The sequence below is a fragment of the Pelodiscus sinensis genome, chromosome 4, assembly GCF_049634645.1.
Source record: "Pelodiscus sinensis isolate JC-2024 chromosome 4, ASM4963464v1, whole genome shotgun sequence".
NCBI classification, from domain to species: domain Eukaryota; kingdom Metazoa; phylum Chordata; order Testudines; family Trionychidae; genus Pelodiscus; species Pelodiscus sinensis.
The window spans coordinates 42851806-42872370 of NC_134714.1; the positions used below are offsets into that span (position 1 = coordinate 42851806).

Here is a 20565-nt window from a genome sequence, read left to right on the forward strand (position 1 = left end):
GAGAGGGGGCCCCAGAACCTGCGACCTGGGCTGCCTCCCTGTATCTTCCACCAGCGGAAAGAGCTCACGTACCCAGCAACTCATCCCCCTACCTGGAGGCAGCTCTGCCTCTTCCTTTGTTCAGTTTCCCAGGCAAGGTGTCACCTGGTTGTCCCCCCACCCAGGCTCAGGTTACAAGACAGCCTGAGCTATTGTCGTGTACATGCTAAGGTGGGGCAGCCTTCCCCTCAGTGAGAGTCACACCTAACATTCCCATTCCCAGCCAGGCACCAGTGCAGTGCCCAGGGAAACTGAGGCGCACGTCCCCCCACCCCCACACACAGAGTTACAACAGACTAGCACAGGACAGTAGGAATCACCTACAACATAATGAAGTGAACTGAGCGAACACAATCCCCACTACGTCACACAGGAATATACAGCGCGCACTGATCAGTAGGTAACATTAGCACATACATTTACACACATTAGAGTGACTGAAAGGATTAGAAATAGAACATTCATCTTTTTACCTTTATGTCAATAGTTCCTGAAGTGCAAGTCCTCATCATCGGTTGTCAGTTTGGCCTGTCTGAAATGAGTGGAGGTTCCATTCAGTTCTTAGTGGACAAAATGCCACATTCATGGAAAATCACCAGTGCAGTTGCACTAACTAGCATCTCTGTTGACCTCCGAATAGATTAAAAGGGCCACTAACCTAATCTTAGAACACTAGAACTGGAAGGGGCCTTGAGAGGTCATCAAGTCCAGTTCCCTGCCCTTGTGGCAGAACCAAACACCATCCCTGATAGATGTCTATCTCACCTGCTCTTAAATAGCTCCAAAGATGGAGATTCTACAACCTCCCTAGGCAATTTATTCCAGTGTTTAACCATCCTGACAGACAGGAAGCTTTCCTCATGTCCAACCTACACCACCCTTGCTTCAGTTTAAGGCCATTACTTCTTGTCCTAGCCTCAGAGGCCAAGGCAAACAATTTTTCTCCCTCCTCCTTGTGACACTCTTTTAGATATTTGAAAATTGCTATCATGTCCCCTCTGTCTTCTCCTTTCCAAACTAAACAAGCCCAAATCTTTCAGTCTTCCATCATAGTTCATGTTCTCTAGGGATGTGTCTACACTGGGCCACTTATTCTGGGAAATCAGCCGCTTTTCTGGAATAAGCTGCGAGCTGTCTACACTGGCCCTTGAATTTCCGGAAAAGCAACGATGCTCTACTGTACAAAATCAGCCGCTATTCTGGAAAAACTATTCTGCTCCCGCTCGGGCATAAGTCCTTATTCCGGAACACTGTTCCAGAAAAGGGCCAGTGTAGACAGCCCGGTAGTCTTTCCAGAAAAAAGCCCCGATCGCGAAAATGGCGATCGGGGCTCTTTTCCGGAAAAGCGCGTCTACTTTGGCCACAGACGCTTTTCCGGGAAAAGGGCTTTTCCGGAAAAGCAGCCTGCCAATGTAGACGCTCCTTTTCCAGAAAAACTGAAAACGGAATGGTATTCCGTTTTAAGCAATTCCGGAAATTCATGCCAGTGTAGACACAGCCTAGATGTTTAAACATTCTTGTTGCTCTTCTCTGGACCTTCTCCAATTTCTCAGCATCTTTCTTGAAATGTGGTACCCAGAACCAGACACAATACTCCAATTGAGGCCTAATCAGCATAGAGTAGAGTGGAAGAATGACTTCTTGTGTCTTGCTCACAACACTCCTGTTAATGCATCCCAGAATCATATTTGTTTTTGCAACAGTGTCACATTGTTGACTCATATTTAGCTTATGGTCCACTATGACCCCTAGATCCCTTTCAGCAGTACTCCTTCCTAGACTGTTGCTTCCCATTCTGTATGTTTGAAATGGATTGTTCTTTTGTTAGTGGAGGACTTTGCATTTGTCCTTATTAAACTTCATCTTATTTATCTCAGACCATTTCTCCAGTTTGTCCAGATAATTTTGAATTATGACCGTATCCTCCAAGGCAGTTGCAATCCCTCCCAGTTTAGTATCATCTGCAGACTTAATAAGCATACTCTTTATGCCAATATGTAAATTGTGGATGAAGATATTGAACAGATCCGGTCCCAAAACAGACCCCTGTGGAACCCCACTTGTTATGCCCTTCCAGCATGATTGTGAACCCTTAATAACTACTCTCTGAGAGTGGTTATCCAGCCAGTTAAGCTCCCACCTTATAGTAGCTCCATCTAAGTTGTATTTGCTTAGCTTATTGATAAGAAGATCATGTGAGAGTGTATCAGATGCCTTTTTGAAGTCTAGGTATGCCATGTTCACTGCTTCTCCCTTATTATCCTATCAAAGAAAGCTATCAGATTAGTTTGACATGATTTGTTCTTTACAATCCTAAGCATTGAAGTATTTTGTTGGGGAGCAGAGAATGGAAGCTTGCCTTGCTATTGGCTGTGCTTTGCCTGTTCTGGGGAAATTCGAACTTCAGTCTCCGCAGCGACCAGTTCTGCACACTGTTTTAGGGTTGTAGTCACAACAAAGGAAAATTGTCAAAGAGCATGTTGATTATGTAGCTTTACGAAGATATGAGCCAATGGTATCTCTGCGCTTTGTAAGTTGCCACAGCAATGGTCCCATTTAAAATGCAGTCACAAGTAAAAGGATCATTACCTAGAAGCCAGGGACCACTCTTTCTGTCCCTGTATGAGACCTTTAGACCTGCACCGGGCTCTGTAGAGGCTCTCTAGTGCAGTTTGTGCGTCAAGTGAACATTGCCAACATGGAGGGCTGTTTTTGTTTTGCAGAACTAGAGGTGATTTGGATTCAGTTCCCAATATATCCAGCCTCAAAATGTTAATGGCAGTTTTCATAAACACATTAGGGTTTTTTCATCTCTGTTAAGCCTCATCTTCTGTGGGTCAGGCCAGGGTTTTTCCTTACACTCTGTTCTCCAAGGTTGTGTCCTGTCATACTTGAAATGGCTCAAGAAATGGGGCTTCTGGTTGTGGCCTACATCTGCCTTCAAGTGTCCTATCCAGATACTAAGCCTGCCAGCTGCTAGTCAGACACCCAAAAAGTTATTTAGCCTAGTTATTTTGTTGGGACTGAAAGTGGAGGCTCTCTTCCATTCCTCCACGTTTGGGTTCAGATTTGAAAATGGGAAACCAGTTTCCATTTGATGCCTCTGTCCAAGAAACCATTCTCTCTGCCCCAGGGTTGTCCTTGGACATTTCATTAATGCCTCTCACAATGAAGTATCCCAAAGCAAGTTACAGACTATCGATAGTCTTCTCCTCTACAGTGCAGCCACTTCCTGGGTGGAAGCCAATATACAGCAGCATTTAACAGTGGAAGGGAAAAGAAAATGATCTGCTTGAGCCCTTTCTGTTTTCTAGTAACACTATTCCAGTAGGACTATTTGAAACTGAAGTTTCATCTAATTGATTTCTACCCTTTTTGCTCCCTGGCCCCTTGGGGCTTCAGTGATTCTGAGCCAAAGCCACTGCTTCAAGAGATTGTGTTGAAAACCCTTTTAGCCTTGTGTGTCTCTATCTGAAAATGGACCCAGTTTATCCTGGGTAGATTTTTTTTTAATAGCTCATTGGACATGATGGGTACATCAGTGGCCTCCTCAGATTTAGTTCTTCCTTGCTGAAGCTCCTGCATTAAAATTGCAGTTTATAAAAGTAAAACTTCCAGAGAATATTGCCGGTTTCATCCATCCGGCTTTTAGAAATCCTGCTGAATTTTAGTTTTTAGTCTTTTGGACTTTTGATGATATCAAAGGTTTGAGAGAGAGAGATGGGCCTGGCTGCTACCTGCAGATAAGGTGACCAGTATCTGGTGTTTGATAGGTAGACAAGCTGTCTCTGAATCCAGCCTAAACTCCAGTAATAATTATCTCACTGTCCTTGTCTGGTCATTGTGATTGGTCTGCCCTCTACTTAATATAATAAAATACATAATAAAAATATATTAGCAACCCTGAACCTTTCTCCTCCCTCCACTTCCCTTCAGGATCCATCAAGGTTACAGGAGTTATGTAACATACTCTCCTAAAAGAAACTACATGAATGTCTTCACCCTTATTTCCTGCACCTTTTTCTCTCACACACACACACACACACACACACACACACACACACACACACACACACACACACACACACACACACACACACAGCCTTTCTTGTTGTTGTCTTCTCTTGCTGATGTATTTATATAAGGCTCACCTCTGCAGTCACTCACTACAGCGTATAGTGCTCACTGATATAATGTCATGTGACAGTGAACCATTGAGAAATACAACTAGTTGAAAGAGTAGATCTGCCTTATAGTAATTTTATATGAACCCGTTTCCCTAGATGGCTTTTGAGAATATCATGTGGAAATATGTCAAAAAGCCTTACTTTAACAATAATACTTATATCTTCCTAATCTTACCCATTCTTGCTGCTACTAATGCTGTTTTGTACTTTCTCTTAACATGTGCAAGCCAATCCAGTTTTAACTATTCATTAGAAGGATGCCTCTTGCTGACATCCATGGTGTATGGGTACCAAGAAGCAATGTATCTTCAAATGCTCCCCTTTGATTTTTCAGAGCATTCCATTTCTAGTAAGACATGCAAAGCCTCTTATGAAAATGGGAAATATTGCAACACAGTAGTATAAATAAGCATTCCGAAAAAAGTACACTTATACATGTCATTAGTTTCCTGGAGCGGGATAAGATGATCTTACAAGGATATGCTGACCTATCAGCTATGGATATATGAATTTAGCTTTGACTCCTGGTTGGCTGGTGAATCTTTTTGTAGTGGTTAGTGGAAGTGCATAAAACCACCACATGATTCAGCATGATTGGACAGAGCTGTGTGTTGGAGTGGATCAGGACTGGAATAGCTGAGGATGATAGAGGATAGAGATAAAAGGCCTGAGAGAGTGGAATAGGAGGGTTACTGCTGGTGAATAGTCAGAGCTGTATGTGGGTTGTAGGCACTGCTGTTGTCCATTCTGCACTGAGCTCTTGCCTCCATGATTAGTTTACTATTTTCATGAGGTCAAAATGCCCTCAAATTTTAAATACAATTTTGAAAGATGTCCCAATAAAAAAAAGCATCTGCTTCTGACTTGACTATTCCCAGCTGCATGTGGTGTAGGTGAGGGCAGACTATTTTAATTCCCTAGGCTTCTATAGCTTTTTTCTATGACATTTCCACTGAAGAAATGCTTTGTCTATAAAGGAAGGTCCCAGGGGTCTGCCTAATTCCTGAAAGATGGTGAAGATTTAATTGTGTTTAACAAACTTGCATTTTCAGTTATAACTTTCAAAATTGTGTCCACGCTGACCTGCAACCATAAAATATGGTTGCCAACACTGAGTCAAGACCCTTCTGAAAATCCAGGGCAAGGTTAGCAAACTCCTTAGAAGGTGTAAAATGCTTTATAAATGCTAAGTACAATAGAAGAGCATCTTTAATTTTTCTATATGTAACTGAAACTTTTGGGACATTGGTAGAGGGTTGTATGACAAACACAGTGTGTGGTTCATAGGTGTTTAATAGCTTGTACTACTTAGGTCATTCTGTGCATTCTCAGTGCTTTAAACTGAGCCCAGTGTTCCTGAGAGGAAGAGATGTGACATGCGTATTTCCAACCAGTACATCCATTAATGCCCAAAGAGGCATACAGGCTCACCAACCCATCAGCATTTACCACTGACACTGTCGGAGCCATGTATTTATTTTAATAGACGTTATTTTGTCCATTCGCAGGGCAGAGAACCTGCTTGTTTGGCCTTCTTGTGTGACACTGCTTTGTGACTCTACAGCACCATGTAGGAACATCAGAGCTGCCATCTTGGGTCAGACTAAAGGCCTTCTAGTCTGGTATCATATCACTGACTGTGGTTAGTACCAGAGATTTCAGAGGAAATTGCAAGGATTCCTGCAGGAAACCATTATGGCCTAATCTGTCCATAGGAATAGTTTCCTTTTAACTCTGTAGAGGCTGGCCTGTGCCCTGATTTTGCACAGAGGTTATCCCTTTCAAAACTCTTGGGTGTTTTTACTAATAGTGTATTAATCTATATAAAAGTCTGATCCTTTTTAGAATTATGCTAAACTCTAGAGTTCGGTTAAACTTGTGGCAAGGAGTTCCACTGGCTATTTGTATGCGTTGCGTGGCAAAAGTATTTCCTTTCACCAATTTTGCATTATTGCAACCTTTAAAAATTATGGAGTACCCCTCTGGTCTTGTATATTGCAGCACTAGACAAATCATCAGTCCCCCACTCCCCACACTGGTCCATTCTCACATTGTCTCACATTTCCTGATGTCTTCTCCACTCTGCTAATGATGTCAGCCTCACTTGTGGGAGAAGCTGACAGACAAACACTGTGGGGCTTTCTCCCACTCTGCCCTTCATTCATGAAACATTCTCCCAGTCTGACCTATTGAGCCATTTCCCTCCTCTCTTTCAAATCCTGCTTCAAGGCCCATCTCTCCTGTGCTGTCTGTGGGATGCTAATGGCCTCAGTGAATGTCCTTACCGGCATTCACGGCTATTTATTTCTACCTCATAACTACTTATAAATATATTATTAAGTGTCTTTGGCTCTAATCCATTTAGTTGTGTTCACGGGGTCTGTATGTAGCTATCTGTTCCTATCTCTCTTCTTTTTCCTCCAGTCGATTACTTCCAACTGTTGTATCTTGTCCAAAACTGCACTGTAAGTTCGAGAAAAGACTTAGAGCTTCTCTACTCTAACACTTAAGTTGATATAAAATATCTCACTCAGGGGTCTGAAAAAAATCACACTCCTGTGCCACATATCTTACGTTGACTTAAAGCAGTGTCTACACTGACATAGTTGCCACCTCTTGTTTGTTTGGGTGGATTAGTTACATGTACAGGAGAGTGTGCTCTCATCAGTGTAACTCGTCTTCATCAGACACACTAAACTGACACTGCAAAATTGATGCCGCAGCACTGAGTTAGCATGGTAGCGAAGGTAAGTCCTGAGACTTTGTGTCTATAGGGTGCACTGCATAGTGGGGACCTGAGCCAGACTGCAGGCTTGGGATGGTACCCTAAAGCAGATTTGTAATAACTCATATGCACCGAAGTCTACACCTTGTTACCTGTGAATTCAGGTAATGTAATGTTGCATGCCATCCCATACCACTAGGCATTCTACATGTTACTGCAGGCATACATTACCCTACACACACTTCAAATGGATAGGGAGAACCACATGCTATGTGCTCTCAGATCCACCTTGAGGAAGCGTTTAAGGCATTCTGTGTTTCACAGAGATGTTTAAAGAAATAACCTTATAATAATTGTACGAGGGTGGTGGGGGGGGGGGGAGGGGTGGAGTGGTGGAGGGGTGAAGAGTTTCCATAAACCCATTGGCTCAGCTCAGAGAACCTGCTAAGGGGCAGTGGTCAGAGAGAAACAGAGGGAGAGAGAGAGATATCAAGTGTAGTAATCAGAATGAAAAATGGAGCTCCGGTTACTTTAAACAAGAGCTAATTTATCACGAGAACGAGTGGATAAGTAGCTGAGTTTCAGGCGTTCAGTAAGTTCCCCGTTCTGCTCCAAAAATTATTCCACCCCTGTCTCCATGCTACCATAAATCATCCCCTTCTTCACTTCTGCTCCGATTGCCAATTACTCCTTTCTACGACACGCTTTCCTCTGCCCGACACAATCTGATGGGGCCCTGCCTTTTAATTTTACAAGTGCTTTTTTCTTCCTCTCCCCCATTTCCCTCCCCCCAGTTTTTCTTTCTTTCTAATTTTTTAATTTTATATTTTTATTTATTTATTTTAAAATAAGAATGGTGGAGCTGAGATCGCTTTCTGGCACTTCCCAACTGGGGAGGTTAGCTGGATTGCAGGAGGAATATGGGAATTAGTTATTTCTGCCATTGTGGAATATCTTTCAATTTTTGTGTCTTCTTTCTAGGTGCATGACCTATTCTAGATCCATCAAATCTATACTGGAGCTAAAGAGTTTGTTGGTGAAAGGTTGTTTTTCATTTTATAGAAAACCTTTTTGTATTCTCCATCCATTTTTATTTGCCTTTGAACCAGATATGGTATGTTGCATGTATAGCTTCAGTCCTTTGTAAAACATGGCTGCTCAAAAGTTAGCTTCTCTGCACCACCGACTGCAATCTCTGGCAATGCATTAGCTCCTTCTGTAGTTTTCCCCATACTAGGTGCTGTGCAAACATATAGGAAGAGCCCATCCAACCCTTAATACAGGTAACTTAGGAGAGGTCTACACTAGCAACTTTTGCCAGTAGAGCAATAGTAGGTAGGGGTGTGGGTTTTAAAATGACATTTCTATATTTGCAGAAACTCTACTATAAACACTGATACATTAGCAGGAAAAGGCTTTTGCTTGTATAGCTTATTTCACTTGGGTATAAGACCAGGGCTGGCCTTAGGGATAATGACACACTGGGCAAATTTGTGTTTTGGTGCCCCCGTCCCCTGTGGGCATAGCATTGCCCATTTCCACTAGCTCCCATGGGCTCTCCAACTCCTGCACCCCCATCCTGAGCTGTCTTTACCACTAGCCTGCATTGTGCCCCCGTTGCCCGAACCTCTGCACAGTACCCCCTTCTTCCCAACCCCTGCACTTTCCTCCAACCTGTGCCCCCAACCCCAGCCTTGAACTTCCAGCACGTTCTGCCACACTGCTACCTGCCCACTAGTCTCCACCCCCCTTTCTCAGCAATACCTACGCCCCGTTGCTGCTCACCCTCTCGCTATGGTGTCATGGCCACGGGCCCAGTTTGCCTAACTATAAGGCCAGCCCTGTATAAGTTGCATCTGTCCTTTTAGAGAGTGTAAGAGGGTTTGGCAGTATATCTATACCACAAACTTTTTGTAGTATACAGAAGTACTTAATATAGGGGGAAACACAATATTATTTAAGCGCTGGAAGAGTCTGATTTCAAATCACAGGGAAAAAAATCTCAGCAAATATATTTTAAACACTAGAAAAATAAATGTCTTGAAACATCTTGCTTGTATATTTTGTTTCATAGCATAAACTATTCCATTCTGAGTCATAGTTGTGTATGTTATCGTCAGTATGTTTCATATAACTGCGTGTTCTGTTCACTAGTTCAGCATGTGGGCACTGTAGTTTTTCAGTAAGGATACTGGTATGGTCAAGTACATAGAAAGCCAATAGCCACTGATATTCCATAGGGGAAGGGGTTGGGTGGATGCCATTCTCCAGAAGGGTGGTGCCTGGAAACCAGAGCAATGTGTGCATTATTAATGCTAGATAGAGAGAGGTAGTTTTTATGCTGTCTTACCTATCAACCCGAAATGGACAATAACCTGGTCTTTGAAAGGTTAATTAGATGTAAAAACAAAAAGAGATTTCTAAAGCCTAATGTGTGTACATCCTTATTTACATTGGTGAGCGCTTCCATGAGCTGTCTCCACTACCTGGTACTAAGTACAAAGAGTTAGTAATTCCTGTAAGACATTAAACCAAAGTGCATGAAACGTATTGAATCTGAAAAGGAGACTCCCTTGCCCTACGGAAGAGAGGATAGGCAAAGTGACAGCTCTGGCTGCCTTGCTGCGGAGAGACCTGCTGCCCAGAGCTGATTTTTCCAGCTGGATAATGGATGGAGGAGATGGATGACCTGGTGATAAATCACAAGGAGAAATTGCTGATGCTGGAACTCATGAGCGAAGGGTGCTCCAGCCCACACTGCAATGGGTATTGCCATCTCTGCCCTAGGAGCCCTCTTCTCTAAAGGTGCCACTCTGAAATATAAACAGGAGTTGATTAGCATCTGCTCGTTGAATGAGGACTTAATATGGGAGTGGTTGTGAAAAGGGGAGCATTTTCTTTGTACATCTGGCTACATGTTTCCTGTGACCCCTTTAATGTGAAGCAGGCCACTGGGATCTTGTTTTCACCTTTTATTCCTGTCCTTCAAAGGTCCTGTGTTTGCACTGCATCCCCTTCTCTGACCAAGGAAGGTGGGAGGTATCTCTCACTGGGTCTTGCAAATTCCAGAATCGCTAGGGGAGCTCATGGGATAGTGACACAAGTCCTTCCCTTCCCACGGGAACTGTGTGCACTTCCTCTCCAGTGTCCCCACCAACCCAGGGACCTGAGCGTGGGGCTCCTATATAACAGCATGTTGCACTAGCAAAAGCCCTCCTTCCTTTCCTGAAGTCACTGGTGCTTTAAACCAGAGTTCCTTGCGTTCTGCTTCACAGGATACATCCATTCCATACATTTTACAAGGAAGATGCTCAGGGCTACTGGAAATGAGCCTATATCTTCCATTTCCTTCCCTCGGCACTATGGGTGATGTTGCACTGACTAGCAATTTCACATGCACCAAAACACCCCACAGATGCTTTGGGCACATCCTGTACCAGATACAACTCCAAAGAGGTGTGAAATGGACTTGGGACATGGGCATAGACTGGGAGAAGAGAGCTGGAAAAGACTGTCTGGAAGAAGTCTTCCTTAATTCATAAAAGCCCTTTTCAATCTCTCGCTTTTAGGTTTTTGGGCCTATTTGACTACCAGGGCAGCATTTCTTCCTTATACTCCAGTGGCATCCAACCACATTATTCTGAAAATGTAAATAATATAGTGGCTACTGCTATAGCCAACTAGCCACACTCAACTGGCCAAATAGCCGCTAGTGGCTAGCATGTTGGACACTACAATTATAATCCATTCACAGGTCAGCATCCAGTTTAATTTTAAGTATTCTAAGAGAGAGAGCTTTTCCCATTTCCCAGGAGAGGACCATGTTACTATCTACTAGATCCCTCAATTCAGTCTTCCTTTTGGCTCTGCAGCCACAATATGTTAACTGCTCTACACCATGCTGCTGACAGGCTGCAAAAGCTGCTTGCTCACAGACCGCAGTATTGGCAAGGCGAGGCAAGCAGAATTTTGACAACATTTCAGCTTCATTCAAAACAGAAATGGGATTCTTTTTTTAAATCTATACAGGCAGTCCCCAGGTTACGTACAAGATAGAGACTGTAGGTTTGTTCTTAAGTTGAATCTGTATGTAAGTCAGAACTGGCATCCAGATTCAGCTGCTGCTGAAACTGATCAGATTCAACAGCGGCTGAATCTGGATGCCAGTTCCGACTTACATACAGATTCAACTTAAGAACCCCAGGCATCCCCAAGTCAGCTGCTGCTGAAACTGATCATCGGCTGATTCCAGGAAGCCCAGGGCAGGGGCTTCCTGTAGTCAGCTGCTGGTCAGTTTCGGCAGCGGCTGACTTGGGGACGCCTGGGGCAGAGCAGCTGGGGTGCTGCTGGGTTGGTCCAGTAGCGCCGCCGCTCCTCGGCGCTACTGGACCAACCCAGCAGCACCCCAGCTGCTCTGCTCCAGGTGTCCTGATTCAGCCGCTGCTGAAACTGATCAGCAGCGGCTGAATCAGGACTCCTGGGGCAGAGCAGCTGGGGTGCTGCTGGGTTGGTCCAGTAGCACCAAGGAGCGGTGCTGTGGGACCAACCAGCAGCGCCCCACCTGCTCTACCACAGGCCTGGGGCTTTGCTCCACGTCTCCCTGGTCTGCTGGGGAGGGAGGGCGCACTAGCTGCGTCCCCCCCCCCAGCAGACCAGGGAGACGCTGAGCAAAGCCGCGGAGGACCCGGGTGGGACTGCGGCGCTGATCTGGCTCCTCTTCCCCCCCACCCCCCAGCAGACCAGGGAGATGCAGAGCAGCTTTTCTCGCCCCGGAGGACGTGGGCGGCGGGACCAGGCGTCCTGCCGCTCCCGTCGTCCGGCGCGAGAAAATCCCCGTTCGTAACTGCGGATCCGACATAAGTCGGATCCGCGTAACTCGGGGACTGCCTGTATTTACCGAAGGGGAAAAGATTAAGAGCAGGAAGGAAGGTAAGGAGAAGAAAGGTAAGAGCAGAAACACACAGACAACACAGGTTGTCAACTCTGGGTGGACATGTTACTGCTGCAGTAGCATGGACTGGGAACTTTGGGTCTTTTTAAATTGTCACTTTCAAGAGTGGCTGCCCCTTTTGCTTCCCACCTTCTTGGTGACCCTGCCAGACCCTACCAGCAGGGCCGCCAATGGAGGAGAGCAAAAGGGGCAGTGATGATAAAACATTGCCATGGCAACACTTTAAGGAGCATCCTTAAAGTGCTGCTGCAGCAGTACTTAATGTCAGCTGTGTAGGGGCTGGTACCAGTGGCCAGTTCTTACCGCTACGCTGTACCAGCCCACTTTCACCTCTGACTTGACCCTATATTGCATATGCACTATGATCAATTACAGACAATTGATTATTGCTGGTTCCACAGGGACCCTCTGCCCCGTTCAGTGCACAGAAGGGACACACAAGGCGCAGAACTGAAGCTGCAAAAGCAGTTCTGAAACTGGGCATTTCCTCATTTTATGGTGGTCAGCTTTGCAACCTAACTATCGTTATGTCACAGGTAATTTGTAGAGTAAGTGAATTAAATGTGGACTTCAGCAACAAGAAGCCTTGAAGACTAAAGCATCCTTTCAGTCAGGTCCCCGACGAGTTTAAGATGGGTGAGCCATTCTTAGCTCAGCCACATCTTAAGGTGTGAGTTGACATGTGGTGGTATTAGCGGTGTCAGGACCACAGGATCTGCTGCTTCTTGCAAAGTGGCACTTGACTGCCCTCATATATGCCCCCAGTAGTTATCATGCCACATGCTGGGCTGTAAAGGTTCCTTAAACCCACTATAGGATTCTTCCTGATGGGGCTGGACTGACTTAGTCTTCATGTGGCTCATAATTGACCCAGTATGCCTTCCTTTCACCTCCTCCCTGGTCATTGTGCCTCTGCATTGGTGGTGTGATACATGTGCCAAAATTCCTCAGAAAGCTTGTGATGGGAAGCAGTCCCTGACCATGCTGAGCTAGTGGCCATCCAGAGGAGTATTGGGGACAATCCCAAGGAGGAAGGGACAGGAAGAGAGAGCAAGGTCAGGTCAGAGGGTGTGGGTGAAGGCTCAACTGGGGAAGGCAAGCCAAAGCCCCGCCCCTTCCGCCCAATGCCATACCCTTTCCCCTGAGACTATTCCCCTTCAACAGTCTCCTCCACCCCGGCCAAGCCCTGCCCAACCCTAGCTGGCAGTTGGGGCTGTTGCGTGGTGTGGCCCCAGCCTTTCCCAGCGCTGGGGAGCTGCGTGGCGCAGCCCCAACTCCTCCTGGGCAGTGTAAGCAGTTTGGGGAAGGCAACCCTTTCCTTTGCCTACATTAACCACTGCCCATGTCAGAGGGGTCAGGCTAGACTTAGGCTCACTACTTATAGATGTAACTCACCTGTAGTTGGACACTGGAAGAAATAATTTGCTTAACACTCCTCCCCCCCCCCCCGTGTGTGTGTGTGTGTGTGTGTGTGCACGCGCACGGGGAGGTGTATTTCTGGTTGATACGAGATTTGACATCTGTGGTAAGGCTGTTCCTGGGGAGTTATCACAGCAGTTCAGCAAGACCAGTGCCAGTTTTTCCCACTCATGCACACGCATTGCCCCGAGTCCGACAATGTACCTCGACCTGGTAGGGGAGGGGCTTCTGGAGGAGAATAAGAAGGGAGTTGTCTCCCATGAACTTTTGGTCTCCCTGCTGAGTCAGATGAGCCAACTAAGTCAATTGTGGCAACCTGTGATGCGTGGTCAACTTCCTAAGCCAGCCAGTCCCCTAACAAAATATCCCAAATGGTGTTTCTGTCTCAGGCCAAGAGCAATTCAGAGGGTGATTTGTCTCAGGAAACGCTTCTTGCTTTCTCACCTGAATGTTTGTCCCTGTTACTTGTGTCTGCCTCTCCTGGTTTTATTATGAGCAACTAATCACCGGAGTAAAACTAAATTTAAAAAGGAAATAATAAATATGAGGACTAGGCTGGGCCCTGCTGAAATGACCCAGCACCCGCGATATCATCATTGCAAGAGAAGAGCCTTCTCCTATCAGGAGATCTCCAGGTTGCACTAATGTTTTTTCTGCCACATTCGTTCTGTCTCTCCAAAACAAATCTCTGTGGGGAAGGTTATCTCAGGGGCTCTTTAGCGGGTCCCCTCATATGTCTGTCATGGCAGGAAACCAATTAGGCTGCACTGGTTGCTTTCCTAAGCCTTACTTGGATGGGGAAGTAGCCAAGCAGGCTTGGGATTAACTGGGAAAGGAGGGAGTTGAACCTCATTTGGAATCCCTGCCTAACAATGTTAGGTTGATTTGCTTTGAAGTGAATTTAGCATTGGTGAAAGGGGCCAGGCTTAAACTCTTTGGAATATTCTGGCTGCAGAAGAACTCAGAAGATTAAGGTTGGAAAGGACCTAAGGAGGTCATCGAGTCCAACTCCCTGCTCAAAACAGGACCAACCCCAACTACATCCTCCCAGCCAGGATTTTGCCTCTTGATTTGGATTTTCCAAATGCCATTTGTTGCATGCATTTTCTGACACAGGGTTTAGTTCATGTGACTGAGCTTCACCCACACTGGGGCTATGTCTACACTCGCGGCTTCTTGTGCGAGTAATATGCAAATGAGGCTAAGCGTGGAATATTGCTGAGCCTTATTTGCATACCTAAGGAGCCACCATTTTTTTCAGAAGAGGCTCTTGCGCAAGAAGGAGCATCTACACTTCCCTTTCTTGCATAAGAAAAACCCTCTTGTGCAATGCTGTTCTTCCTGAAAAGTAATAGGTATAATGGCATTGCGCAGGAGGGTTTTTCTTGCGCAAGAAGGGGCAGTGTAGATGCTCCTTCTTGCTCAAGAGCCTCCTCTGAAAAAAATGGTGGCTCAGTAGATATGCAAACGAGGCTCGGCGATATTCCACACTTAGCCTCATTTGCGTATTACTCGCGCAAGAAGTCACGAGTGTAGACAGCCTATAAGCAGAGTTAAGGTCAGATGTACTGTAAGGATGTGTGTCCTGTTTCTTTAAATTTGTAGCAAGAAGTGGAATTGCAGAAGCTTCTGGGCAGAAACTATTTAGTGATGCACAGAGAGGTTTTAGTGCTAATCCTGTTTCTTCTAATGCTGAACAGGAACTTTCTTAAAATAAGAAAATAGCTTTGTGTGATTCTTTACGGTTGTGACATGACACATACAGCTTTAATATTGGCATTTCCAGACTCATGAGAGCTTTGCTTTATGGTAGCAAAGTGTAGTGTTGCTCCTAAAAGTGATATTTTTTTTATTTTATTTTTTTTAATGAGGCACCTTCTTACTGGGCAGATCTTGTGTGGATCAGTCAGACCTGCTGTTTTTAGTGACAATGTTCACTGTTTTACACTCTTGTTAGTCTGTCACGGGTCACAGAGTGAGCTGTGTCTTGTATTCTTCTCCAGTCTCTCATGAGTGCAACTTTCTGGTGATAGGCCTTGAGCCTCCACTTCCCCCGAGGGATTTCCATGACCTTGCGGCTTGTGGGACTAAAGGACTCTGGGCATGAGCATGCCTGTTTCATACTTCAGCCATGTGGCTGGGCTGCCTGTAGAAGTCTTTTCTCTAGGCAGTTTGTAACTGGAAATACTATATAATGACAAGAGACTGCCTTTTAAAAAACCAGGTATTTGTCAACAGGAACACGCTGGGCAGGGATGTGGATTCAAAACCAAAGAAGGGTTTTTATGATTGTGTCTTGCCTTGCATGTTGGTTCAGCAGTAGGTTAGTGGGTGGCACGAGTGTCCCTCCTTCATCTCAGTGGGCTGCAAGGTTGTTGTGACCAAGATGGTCTCCCGTGACAGGGTAGGTTTGCTAATGACACTTGTGTACCTAGAATGTGCAGGGTGTGCCGGTTGAACCTGAGCAGTGCTTTGATTGGCTGCAGAGAGAGCGCACGGCTCACTTCATGTGCCCTTGGTCCACATGAGTGTTGCTTTGTTAATACTGGCAGGTAAAAATGACACAGATGGAAACCAGTGAAATCTGGCAACTCTGCATGTGGGCAAAAGTAAACCAAATGTCTCGTGGGCCACACCGAGAACCCCGATGGGCCACTTGCAGCTCTCGGGCCACAGGTTGCCCACCCCTGTGTCAGTTTCTCCTTAGTATAGCCCAGGTAGCCTTCTACCTTGGCTATGGGGAGAGAGCCTGCATCTAGTTTCTGCCAGCCTCTCTCCCCAGGCATGTCTGTTCTGCAAAGTAAGCCTGGGGCTAGTGGGACTCAAGTCAGCGAACATTGGGTTTGAGAACCTAGGGTTTGAGCATCTACACTGGTTAGCAATCCTAGGTCCAGGTACTGACTGTCATTTCCCAGGGGGTGCTTGACCCCCAGCTTCACCCCCAACCCTGCCCCCACTTCACCCCTTCCTCCAAGGTCCCACCCTACTTCTTCCTGCCCCCTTCCACCCACATCCCTGAGCACACGCTGCCCTTGCTCCATTCCCTCCCCTACACCTCCTGTGTGCTCCTCAGAGTGGTAGGTGGCAGATGCTGGGAGGGAGGGGGAGAAGCTGAATGGTGGGCAGGCAGGAGGCACGGGGCGGAGAGAGAGATGCTGATTAGCAGAGCCACTGCTGGGTGCTGAGCACACACTGTTTTCCCCCACGGGTGCTTCAGTCCCACAGCAGCCACAGAGTCTGTGCCTATGGCTCTAAGTTAAGGATTTTTTAAAAAAATCTTGGGCCTGAATCTGGGACTCTGGCATCCACACTGCAATCTGCAGGATGTGATTGTGGGGGTGTCACAGTGCTTGGGATGGATGGTGGGTTGATTGCCATACAATGTACTCATGAATGACCTCACCGGTTATCAAGGGGGGGGTGAGAGGGTTGATTTACAATATGGATTGGTGTAAGCAAGTGATTGATGCATGGATTGATATAGCTGATTGCACTGAGAAATAGCGTTTGCCTACAAATTCCCAGTGTCCCTTATTATTTGCAGCATGTGTGGCAGAGATGTGATGCAATTATAGCTATAAACTTGCTTAATAAACTAAAAAGCTTTATGTATTAACATTTATTAGAAAAGTACGACATGGACCTACTGCCAGGCAGGCAGGCTGCCATTTCCACGCCAAAACCTGAAAATCAAAGTGCATGAAAAAGAGGAAACAGTGACGCTATGTATGAGACAGACCCCCCTGCTGTTACCATCCTGGGCTGCCTCCTCTCCTTTCCTACCACATGTGCTACACACATGGTGCTGGTGGAAGGAGTGGGGGCAGCCGCAGGGAAAGAGGTTGATATGGAGAATGGCATGGGGCAAAGTTGCCATGCTCAGCCACTTATAGGGCTTGATCGCATGGGCCACCTCCATGTTGTCCAGGCTGTTCCTGGAATGTATCCCATGGTACCATGGAGGGTTGCAGGCACAGGTTAGGGGGATAGGGAGCCTGGGGAAGGGCTGGGGCAACTCCTTTCTGCCCCAGACCCGGCTCGTGATCTGCCCCTGCTCCACCCTCTCTCCTTTTCCCTGCCCTTGCTCCTCCCTGTCCTGCCTCTTTCCCCCAAGTGATGCAGCCGGGGAACGAATGGGGCTTGGGGTCCAACCCTTGCCCCGCACTCACCAGCAGCAGCAGGGGAAGTGGAGCAATGTGGCCCCAGCTCGCTCTACTCTCCCAGGCATGTCGCTCCGCTTCCCATCAGTGAGAATGGGGACAGTCCTGCCCCTTTCCCTGAGTAATGCCCTGGGAGAGCAGAGCAAGGTGGGCTGTGTTGCTCTGCCTTGCCCTGCCACTGTTGTTGAGTGCAGGGGGGGGGACATCTGCTGCAGACACCAGGCCTCCCACTAGTTTCCCAGACACCCAAAGACTCTTGCCCTACTGGCTGCTGACTGGCCCCAGATCCCTCCCACCCATAGTTTTTTGGGACACATGCCCCCATGTTGCCCCTAGATGCAAGCTAGGGTCCTCAAACTGTGCAACCAGCCTGAGCCTTGTCTCCTTACCACACCTTTCCTCTAGCTGTAAGTCCCTCTGTCTTTGGCCCCTCTGCCTGCTGGCCCTGTCCAGAACTTCAGCCATAACTTAACCATGAATGTTTCCTCGTGGAACAGTGCAGGAAGGTGTGCTGGGCCAGGCTTGCTGCACTGTGGGCCAGCCTGTGAGGCACTGCAGCCTGGAGAGGTTGAGGAGCCTGTCCATAAGCACTGACTTCTTATTTTGCCAGGGGGTTCTTGACCTCCCCGCCGCTCCAGGACCGGCCACTTACTCCACCCCTCTAAAACTCTGCCTCCTTCCCTGAGCACACCCAGTCCCCATTCCTCCCAGAGCTTCAACAGCATGAATCAGCTGTTTTCCACACTCCAAAAGCACTGGGAGGGAGGAGGAGAAGTTGGTAAGTGCCAGGGGAGAGGACAGAGTCAGGGAGTTTGGTGCTGATAGGTCCTCCAGCCCTGGGGCAACCATGGAGTCGGCACCTATGGGCCTGGCGTAGGAAAGACACGGAGGGTGATTGTCTCAAATAGCTCAGTGCAGGAGCTCAGCAAAAATCCAGGTAGAATTTGAAGGACATGAAATGTTACTTTTCCAAACTGAACTTCAATAAATTGGGATGATTCCGATGCTCCCTGGATACAACCAGTGAAAAATTGCAGTGAAAAAAAGTGCAAAGACAATAATAAGTTAAAAATCAAAGCTCCTCTCCCCCCCCTCCCCCTGAAATCGCAAAACAGCTTGGTTTTGGGGTAGGGCAGGCAGTTGGTGGCCATGCTATGAAAGTTTCTCTCTCATTTCAGGAATTCCACTTTTTGGAGGACGTAACAGCTCCTGTGGTGCCTGGCTGGCGAAGAGAGATGTTAAGCCAAGGAGCCAGCAGTGTACGCCACTGAAGTATTCAAACACACAGTGACAGGACAGCACATCTGTGAGTGCTATGGGCTGGTGAGCTACTGAAGGGGTCCTGGAAAACACTCTCTTCCCTGAAATGCTATAGGACTTACTGCTACAGGGAAAGTTTGCAGCTATGAGGGGATCATTGGAATCAGGTGAGCCGACAGACTCTCTGGGCCCCTGGGCAAGATCAGGGCTGGCTCCTCCCTCTCTGAAGGGGCATGGCTTTGGCTGGAAAGGGGAGGGATGGGGCCAGGCTTTAGCACTGCTCTACGCACGCCACCGGGGGCTCTGGCAGTACTTTAAAGGGTGTGGAGCTCCAGGCCTGTTTGACTTGCTGGGTCCCAGGGCAGTTGCTCACTTTGCCCCGCCCCCAACCCCTCCTACCTCTCTGTCGGCAGGCCTGAGTAGGATGCTGTGATAGCTTTCACAAGGCTTAGTCCATTATGACTGCGTGCAAACAAATAGAAGTCCACTACTGTATCTCATCCCTTATTCCCCCCTCCCCAGCACATTTCTGGACAAAATTGAAAACCTCAGTTGTGTTTAGGAGAAACAATGCTGTCACCTGTTTCATTGGAGTGAAATGAACTAGCTGTGTAAATGGAAGACATTTCCACCCCCGTTCACTGTTCTCAGACACTGTTGAGTGGTTTGAGTTGTGTGCCTACAGAGATGGCAGCCTAAGGTGGTTATTTAAAAACAAACAAATAGGAAGGGCCCTAACAAAAATGTGCATTTCTCCAAGAAAAAATCACCTGTGGGAGTGTTTTTTGTTTGTGTTTCCTAACCGCCACTTGGAATTCAACATATGGGAAGGGGCAGGAGGACACCCAGGTGTTGGCATACAGTCTGCCATGAGCTGGTAAATGCTGCTAACTAGGGCTTGTGATGACTTTGTGAATTGGCTTCAGAATGGAAATCCCTCCTGTTCCTATAGTAATAAAATGGAATCAGAAACTTATCAGATTCCAGATCCACTTCTGCCTCTTCTGTTTCTGCAGTCAGTTCTGTGACAGGCCATTTACTGGGGAGTGGGGGCATCAAAAAGTTCCTCTGAGAATGGGCCCCAAGATGTGCTACAGCTGCTCCTGTAACCAAATCTCCTCTCAGACCAGTGGTCAGCAGCAAAGTCATGTAGCTGGCCTCATTCAGCACCAGCTGGTGCCTTCCATCTGTACCTATGCTAGATTCTGGGGCCACTAGATCATATCTGGACCAGCAAGGTCATTGTGCATTGCTGTTGGCTCTGAGCTTGACAAAGTACCCAGCAGCTGGTCAAACTTGTCTAAAACAGGCATGAGGTCAGCGAGTTGCCCAAGATGCGGTTATAGTTCCTGGATTTCTAGTACTTGGGCTTGAGCCGCCTAATCCTGAATTGGATACTGGTCCAGTGAATTTCCAGTGCAACTTGTTTCTTTGGTGTTTGCTGGTCATTTGTGGTACTCGTACTATAATCGGGGCCGGCCCAAACCGCCCCCGGGAGTGCGGGGTGCATGCATGGCCCCACCCTGGGCATGCGGCACCCCTGGGCACCTGGCACATGTGCAACCCCATTCCGGGTGCCCGGTGCATGCGCGGCCTCCCCTCCCCAGGTTCGGCAGCCCCGTGCAGCACCCCCTACAATGGGGCGCCCTGGGCAGTAGCCCAGTCAGCCCGTAGCTTGGGCCAGCTCTGACTATAATCCACGGTCTCACACCAGTGATTAATCGGTTGGGTTGTGCTCCCACGACCATGAAGCAGCATGTTTTCTAAAGGACTTCTGCTCGGTTCTGTTGCAAACACAGAAACTTCTCTGAAGGAATGTTTGCA

The 20565-nt window shown here is 47.1% G+C and overlaps 1 long non-coding RNA gene across 4 annotated transcripts in view; it reads left to right on the forward strand.

The window, feature by feature from the left end:
- LOC112544898 (uncharacterized) overlaps positions 1-20565 on the forward strand; it is a 195692-nt gene that overhangs the window by 117072 nt on the left and 58055 nt on the right. For all 4 annotated transcript variants that reach the window (XR_012903374.1, XR_012903376.1, XR_012903373.1 and 1 more), the window contains one exon: positions 18660-18908. This is a non-coding gene — a long non-coding RNA (uncharacterized LOC112544898). The remainder of the gene's footprint in view (positions 1-18659; positions 18909-20565) is intronic.